Here is an 8,124-nt window from a genome sequence, read left to right as displayed (position 1 = left end):
GGGGCTCCTCGCCCGCCTCCCGGGCGCCCCTTCTCTGCTGTCTCCCGGCGCGCCGTCCCTCAGCTCGGCCACTGCTGGGTAGCGGGGTTTTTGTACCCCGGGGGTCGCCAGACCCATTTCTGCGGGGTGGCACCGGCTCCCATCTCACCTGCGAGCGCCGTCGGAGTTGCTGAGGCCGCTTTTGTGCGTGCTCGGTCTTGGAGAGCTGCCTGTCCGCCTCCTCCTCCTCCTTGCCTCTCCTCCAGGCACCGCTGTGACGGAGAGTAGCAGGGTGGCAGGAGGGATGTTTCAAGTGTGGGAACAGCAGGCAAATTTCTGATGCCGCCCTGCCTTTCGTACCCTGGAGAACTCGGTAAAGAGCTATCAGATAGGGCTTGTGTCTGTGGCCAGGTAGCCAAGCAGTGCCTTTCTACGCTTGTCTTGATCACCAGGCCCTCCAAATCAGCAAACCGTGTTTTTTCCTCCTGTCCTAGAGTGTGCCCTGTGTGTACGTAGCTACTTGCTGGACGCATCGCACCAAAAATCTATGACGTGGCTGCAGTCAGCCCAGTGCCTGTAGCAGGTTTGGTAGTTCTCAGCTAGATGGAGACCAGGTGTTTGGCGAATTTGGGATTCTGGACACCTCCCTCCCTTGCTTTACCCTCGATAGTAGGAGTTGGAAGCAAAAGGCTGATCAGTGCTCAGGGTGGCTAATTTAGTTGTGCATAGTCCATGAGGACACACTCCCCCCTGCTCCCTCCCTGTATTTGTCTGTTACTGTGGAAGTGTCCTGCTCCATCGTGTCATCCTCTGGAGTAAGCACACGTGGAAAGCCACAGGCTGCAGGGCAGCGACATCCCATTAGCAGTGGTCACAAAGCCACTGAAGGGTTGCACGGCACAGGTGCCTCTTGGATGATCCTGCAGATGCCCCACCCGGGCGTGGGACAAAGCCTTTGCAAGTGCATTGCAGGGACCTGTACCCTTCCCTTCCAAACACCCAAGCTGTACGGTCCCTAATAGCCTTTTATTCTCTTAATGCTTCTGAGAGAGCGGAAAGCCGACCACTCAACTTGTAACCAACTCCAGGAGGACTCCATTCGAACCAGAAATAGCAAAGCATTAAGGACGTTGCTTCTAATGATTGCAATTAGCTGGTATCTACCTAGGAAAGGGTTTTTTCATCTTGAGCCTTTTAGTGGTAGGAATACACTGTCTTTACAGAGAGAGAAGTCCTTTCTGCAGTCTTCACCTGGATACCATAGGAGCAAGATAAACATGAAAGAAGATGCCTTTGAGGGGGTGGGAAGAGACTCTGGTTTGGCTCACGAGTATGTTTTGTTGCACTAAGTTTGCTCTATTTTTGTCTGTTCCTGTCTTCAGTAACCTTGGAAGGAACTGAAGCTACTGTATTTTCTGAGGGTGTCGGTTTTCTTGTCAAGAAGGCATTGCTGTGAGGCTTTGCAATGCTCCATTTTCTTCCCCTTTGACCAGAGCGCAGTGCAACTGTCCTGAAATGTCCTGAAACCATGAACTGAGCCAAAAAAAGAAAAATACTGAGTGCTTTGCTTCTTGTTTGGTTTTGTGGTTGTTTTTTTTTTTTCCTTCTGGGCTTTTAAAATACCCTTGGTCATATTTTTTAGCCTTCTTCAGTAATAAAATGGGCTGGGAACTTGCTTGGGGGTTTTTTGATAAATTTTTATGTAAAAAAAAAAAATCCTCATGAAATCACTTTGTTCTGGGAACTAGGACTTTAAGAAAATCCCAGGTAGCATGAGATTTGAGATAAAAGCCTGAGAGCTGGCAGTGCCAAGGGCCTGGGTTTTGTCCGTTGCCAGTTATGCTTTCCTTGAGCCCAGGGTAGCTGGAGTGCCTCAGGTCACGGGGAGCCCCACAGCAGCCTGCCCGCGGCTCCTCTGCCGCCTTCCCCATCCATGCCAAGGTGCAACCACAGCCCACATCCTCTCTCTAAGCACCCTGTCTCCATCCTGGTGGCCAGGGTGAGGCTACATGCTGGGGACCCGAGGGCTCCGCAGGCAGCACCTCCCACTCCCAGGAAAGACAGCCAGGACCTGCGCCGTCTGACATGAAGCCTGCACAGCCATGGGGTGATTGCTTCGTGCCAGAGGAGGCCCTGGGCGTAGGATACTCAGCACTGTTAATTGCAGACGGTGCCAGTTATGGATCCTGTAGCTGATTTGCATATCAAAGCATCTGAGAGCTCCGCGGTGGGTAACAGTGGCAAGGATGATAGGGCTTGCTGGAGGCTGGGGCTGGACCTTCCCCAGGGCTTTTTGTGGTGCATAGATGAGACAAGATGATGGGGGTGTTTGGAAAATGGATATTGTCTCTGTGTCCTTGAATGACAGCATTGTTAAGGCTTTTTTAATCTAGCAGCTGCTTTCCAGGTGCTGGGAACCAAGGAGGAGGGGAAGCAATCGTTGGTGGCAGTCCCTTGGGCCGCTTCTGCCCTACCTCCTCCCTGCAACCGAGAGCTTGCCTGGCAGCCCCGTGCTGCCCTCCAGCAGCTGTCCTCCCTGGCCGGCATGCCAGCCCACTACCTGTTCTCCATGCCACCTCTGGCACAAGGAGGTGGCGGCCCTGCTTGGAGCCTGAAGCAAAGGGGCAGGTTTGCTACTGCCTGAACTGGCTCTGCAGGGTCCCAGGTCTTGCCTGATGGCTCAGGAGGCATTGGAGGGGGGAGCGGCAGAGCCTTGAATGGGCCATGGCCTCTGGGATGCTGCATGAGTCAGAGGAAGGTTCACCTGTATCTGGTCTCAGCACAGCTGTCTCCTGTTCTTCCTGGCTCTGGAAATGAGCCTGGGGACCTTGGAGCTTGCTTGCAGGCTGAGCTGGAAACCAAAATGCAGGTGTCCAGGTGGGGAGAGAGGGAGGGAGTCCCTGTGTTCCTCTGCCACTTTGATCTTTGCAAATGTGTTGCTGGTCTGATGCTATAGCTTTGAAGGACCATGGCATGGGGCAGCTGGCCTCTCTGCAGGTAGCTCTGCATTTATCATGGGAGTGCCTGCTGCCTGGCACTGCAGCCCTCGGCCTCTCTTCTGTGCCCTGTGCAGCTCAGCCTCTTGCTGGGGAGGACTCCTTGTCTCGCTAGCCATATGGGGAGTTGCTGTGTGCAGGAACTGCCTTGAGCATGGCCTTCTCAGGAAGCACCTCTCCACTTTCAGCCCTCATCCTGTCAGCAGCTCTCTGGCTTCCTCAGGGGAGCGAGCTGGGGAGCAGGCCTGATGCATTGGCTAGAAAGTTGGTTAAAAGGAGAAAAACAAAAATCAAGGAATGAAGAAATGCGCATGTGTGTATGCACTCTGCAACAGAGAGAGGGCGAGATTCATGAAGCTGGTGCCAAGCCTGTAGAGCAAAGGCTTGCAGTATGAAATGGCTTTTCTCTGAGCCTGCAGGCCTGTGGTTGGCACTGCCTTCTCACTTCATGTCCTTCCAGCGTGAAGCTGGGTGTCTGCCCTCTGCTCCAAATACAGATTAGCTGCAGGAGGCCCGAGACTCTTGCTAAGTGTGAGATGCAGAACGTTTGCCTCAGTGCTTCTCTGTGCAGTGCTCGCTGCCCTTTGCAGGGTTATGTTTGCATGTTTGTTAAGTGTTCCCTGCGCATGATTGCTAAGCAGTGCTGGAAATACTTCCGTTCTCCCCCATGGCTCTTGCATTTTCCTATTGCCTGCCTGCTGTTCTCCCTCTTCTGTTTTCAAGTCCCTTCTTCCCCATCCCTCATAAAGCCAGGTGGGGGAGTGGGAATGCTTTCCCAGTATCCCGGTGCTCTCCTTACGCCAAGCTCTTACAGTGGCTACACAGCTTATATGGGCAAGATGGGGATCCTGCTGGCATAGCCCACTGCATCTTTTGAGCAAGGTCTCCTGTTCTTGATGTGCTTTGGTCTAATTGTCAATGCCAGTAGCTTCTGCCCACATGGTTATTGTGCTGGGAAGAGGGAGAGGTCTTGTTTTATGCATGCTGTTTTTCCCCAGAGAAATTGGCAGTTGGTAGTCCGGGTCTGGCTTAAAGCAAGGTTTTGAAGATTCCTGTTTGTGTCACCCAATCTGGGAAGATGTTTGTGCTATTGCATTAAACGGGGCTGGATCTCTTAAGGGACTGTGTATTTGAAAGGTGGCACATTGCATCAGCACCAGGAGAAAGCAGTTGCAGGCAGGATTCATGTCTGCCTGTTTTTGGTATGTTCTGCAATTGTTTTCCTGAACCACCACAACCGTGCTGCCTCTGAGCAGCAAGCTGAAAAACCTCCCTGCCTTCCTCTGGCTGGAAGGGCAGCTGCTGTGGGCCTTTCCTGTCTGATTGTTGCCTGTCACTGTCTAGAATGACTGTATGTTCCCAGAGCTACTCGTATGAGTCCCTGCATTGGGTGTGCTCATCCCCTCTGCACCCCTGTAATTCTGTGTGCGGAGCAGTTGCTTGCTTTGACACCCCCTTCCCTTTCCCCTAGGGATGTTCCTGCTGGTTTCCATGCAGATCTCTGCTCCCAGCTGAGTGCAGCGCATCTCCCTGCAGACAGCCAGCTGCCGCTGGCGATGTGACCTCTGGCTCTGTCATGTTAACAAGGAGGCCACATGGTGTTGCTCATGGGGAGGTGGTGTGCTCCCTCCTGTTAACCTGCATGTAAGAGCAGCTCTGACAGGCTCCCTTAGAGCATCCAGCTCTCTCCTGATGTGTTGCTGACATGGGTCAAGGGGAGGGTGCTACTCTTAAAATGCAATTTCTTACAAGAGTGCATTTAATAGGAGAGTTGTGTGTTGGCCTGGCCCTGCTTTTGCTAATTAAAGTGGCCTTTAGCAGGCTCTGTCTCGGGTCCCTTCAAAGCCAGGGGATGAAACAATCTTGGCATAATCTTGTACTTGGAGGAAACTCAAGATGGCAGCAGGCTTTGTCTCCTGCTTGAAATAATTATCAACATCTGATATCTTCTGCTTGGAGGTCAGAGAGAGTCTTGCAGTAACACAGACTGGGGAGGGTCTCTGCAGCTGACCTTGGGATACTTGGGCTCCTGAGCCAATAATTCAGTGCCTTTAGGTCCCAAGGAAGGTCTTAAAAGGGATTCATCCCTCAACTTGCTGTGCATGTGATCTAGATTCCCTTTGTGTGAAACCATTGGACTCTGGAGGCTCTCAGGTGATACTGGTAAAGCTGACATCTTCTCCAGGATGACTGCGTATGCAAGTTGGTGATTTGGTTTTGCTGGGGTCTTGTCTATGCTTGAGGCGTAGACATGGAAATGAATTATTGTGTGTCTGCTGAACTGCAGTAGCTGCCCAGGGGCTCTCTATTACAACACAGAAAAGGCAGCTTGAGTTGGCATGAGTTGCGTAGTTATAAATCTGGGAAGAAGGAACTGGATTTGTGGAGGATGCGAAACTCAGTGTGAACTCCCAGCTAGGGCAGAAGGAGCTGATGCAGCCATTGGATAGAAGAAGGAATTGGCTCCTGGCTGCATGGAAAAGAGGAACAAATAAAATGGGACAGTAAGAACTCTGTCTTCACCTTGCAAAGAAGGTTGGGGTGAGAAGGTACTTAAAGGAGTTAATTTTAAAAAGTAAATCCAAGCATAAATCAGAACAGGTGACAAGACTATTTAGGTAAATTAGATGTGGTCATGTGGGCAAAGCCTTGTGAAATTTCCCTGAAAGTACTTAAAGAATAGACTAAGGCAACTTTTGCATGTTGAGCAGCCACCTTAGAGAACATCTAGCGAAGGGAGATCCCAAGGTTTGATCCCTTGAAATACAGGGAGAAAGAATGGGACTACAACCAGCCTAAATAATCTGGAATAAACAGTTAAGCAGTTGGCATCTATTCTGTTAAGGAGGTGGGAGAATATGCTGATCAAAAATCCACCAGCATTCATTTGTCTGGAATGTACCATGTCAAGTCAGTCAATGCCCTTGCCTGAAAGAATGGCTTGCCTAGTGGCTGAGTGGGGGTGATGGATGTAATAGATCCTGACTTAAGTCAGTCTGTGTCACTGACCCAAGTGTCAGCTGTGTAAACAAATGAGGAAGGAGTAGGAGATAAGTGTCCCTCAGGTGGACCCACAACCAGTTGAAAAGCTGTATTCAAAAGGGTTCCTGTCTGATAAGGAGACCCTGACTGGGCAGGGCAGGGGAAAATGTTGGTATTAGCAAAGTTTGGGACTAGGATGAGTTAGTGCTCTGCTGGGGGCGGGGGGGAGAAAAACATGAGGCAAGCCTTGTGCCAGGCTGTATGAGGAGTGACACCTCTAAGGTGCAGGAAGCAATTAGTGCTGTCCTCAACACAGATGAGATGTGCACAAACAAAAGAGTATCCAGGAAGGCAACAGAAATTATTACGGTCTTTAGAAATATGGTGTGGGAAGAAGGATGAGAAGAACTAGGACTGTGTGGCCTGAGGAAGAAAAGATGGAAGAGGGAACTTCATGGTCTTCAAGAATGTACAGCAGTGTACTTCTAGAAGACTGTAGTTGTGCTGAAGACAGGGCAGGAGGTCTCTTTACCTGTAATGAGGGAGTTCAGACTTTATAGTTTTCTGTAATATCAGTTGGGATGGTGAAGCAGAAGAAAAGGCTATCTTGAAAGGGTTTATGTTTTGGGGGGTGGGGGTGTTTGTTTTAGAACAAATTAGGCAAAAGTTGGTAGATATGGATGAGTTGCAGCTGGCTGTGCTTCAAGCAAAGAATCTCACCAGATTAACTGCCAGGCTTGAAGGGGCCTGAATAGATATGTGAAACGTTTGACACCTGGAAGGGCAGCAGTGAGTAGTCCTAGGAATGAGACTTTACTGCTGTAGGAGGTGCTGGGGAGACTAGTACTAAAATATGCTGTCTAAATCCAGTGTCAGTGCTCAGAAAAGGATGCTGAAAAACTGAAGAGAATGCAGAAAAGAGTTACAAGATAATCTGAGGGCTGGAGAAAAAGCTTTATGGTGAGAAACATAAGGAGATCAATCTGTTTATCTAATCAAGGAAAAGATTAAGATGAGACTTGGTTATCCTGCATAAGCATAACACATCTTATGACTGTGTATCATTAGCTCAGTAGGACAGAAATACCAGGCCATGAAGAGCAGCAAGAAAAACCTGTGGAGAGATGCTGGAGCTGTGGTCATGTTCAGAGCTGTGCAACTTTCTCCTCTTGCACAGGTGGAGATCCCTGTCTTTGCCAGTTGTCACTTTCTCAGTGCACCCCTGTTCTATGAGTTTCAAAGCTCTCCTTGTTTGTTGCTCCTGCCTTGGTATCTAAGTCCTTTCCTTGAGACTCCTCTACATTATGAGGAGGCATCTCCAGTAAAAGAAAGCACTAGCCTGGCCCCAGCTAGTATAGGGCAATGCACTGACAAACCTATGTCCACTGTCCGTGCATGTGCCTCTGAAATTGTTCCCTGCCTCTCCTTGCCCCAGCCTGTTGTCTGCCTCTGAGTGATTAATAGCATCCCTTCCCCTGTGGCACCCAGGTTCCTTGCCAAACAGGTACCTGGGAGCAGCTGGCACCTACCACCTCTCCAAACTCAGCACCCTGGCTGGTGAAAATGATGAATGAAACCAAATGTCACCCTCGGTTCTGGTTCCTGCCAGCCTGCAGTCCAGTGCTCTGTTACTTACAGCTGCTGGTTTATTTAGGGTCGTTATGCCTGTTTTCAGTCCATGAGGTGATGTTTCTGCCTTAGCCCAATGAACAAACCTTGAGAGGGAGATTGGGTGAGATGCTGCAGCAGATGGCTTGCTAAAATCTTGCTACATCCACAACTTCCCTTTCACCCACTAACGCTGTAATGCTGTTAAAAATAAAGATGATCCAGTGTGCCTCACAGGATGTATCCCCTGTAAATCCCTGCTGCCTAGTGCTCCTGGAATCTCACACTCTCATCTCTTCATGTTTTATTATCGCCTGGGGTCAGTGGGGAATTTCAAAGGTAGTAGATGGCTCCTGACTATGGTTGCAAGTCGGGGGAAAGCAAATGCTTTGATGTGCTTTAAGGGAGAAGGGGGGAAAACCCCACAGTGTTTCACTCCTTTATTTTGTTATCTCTGAAGCTTTATTCCATTTGGTGGGAGCAGAGCTTTGGTTTGTAGGTAATAACCCCAGTAAGTGTTTGTGTCTTCCTCTGAGGAGTCGAGCGTTACAGCGTGGAA

The sequence above is a fragment of the Haliaeetus leucocephalus genome, unplaced genomic scaffold (genome assembly GCF_000737465.1).
Source record: "Haliaeetus leucocephalus isolate CR32 unplaced genomic scaffold, Haliaeetus_leucocephalus-4.0 Scaffold752, whole genome shotgun sequence".
NCBI classification, from domain to species: Eukaryota; Metazoa; Chordata; class Aves; order Accipitriformes; family Accipitridae; genus Haliaeetus; species Haliaeetus leucocephalus.
The sequence above is the reverse complement of the archived record's forward strand: the minus strand, read 5'-3'. Positions refer to the sequence as shown.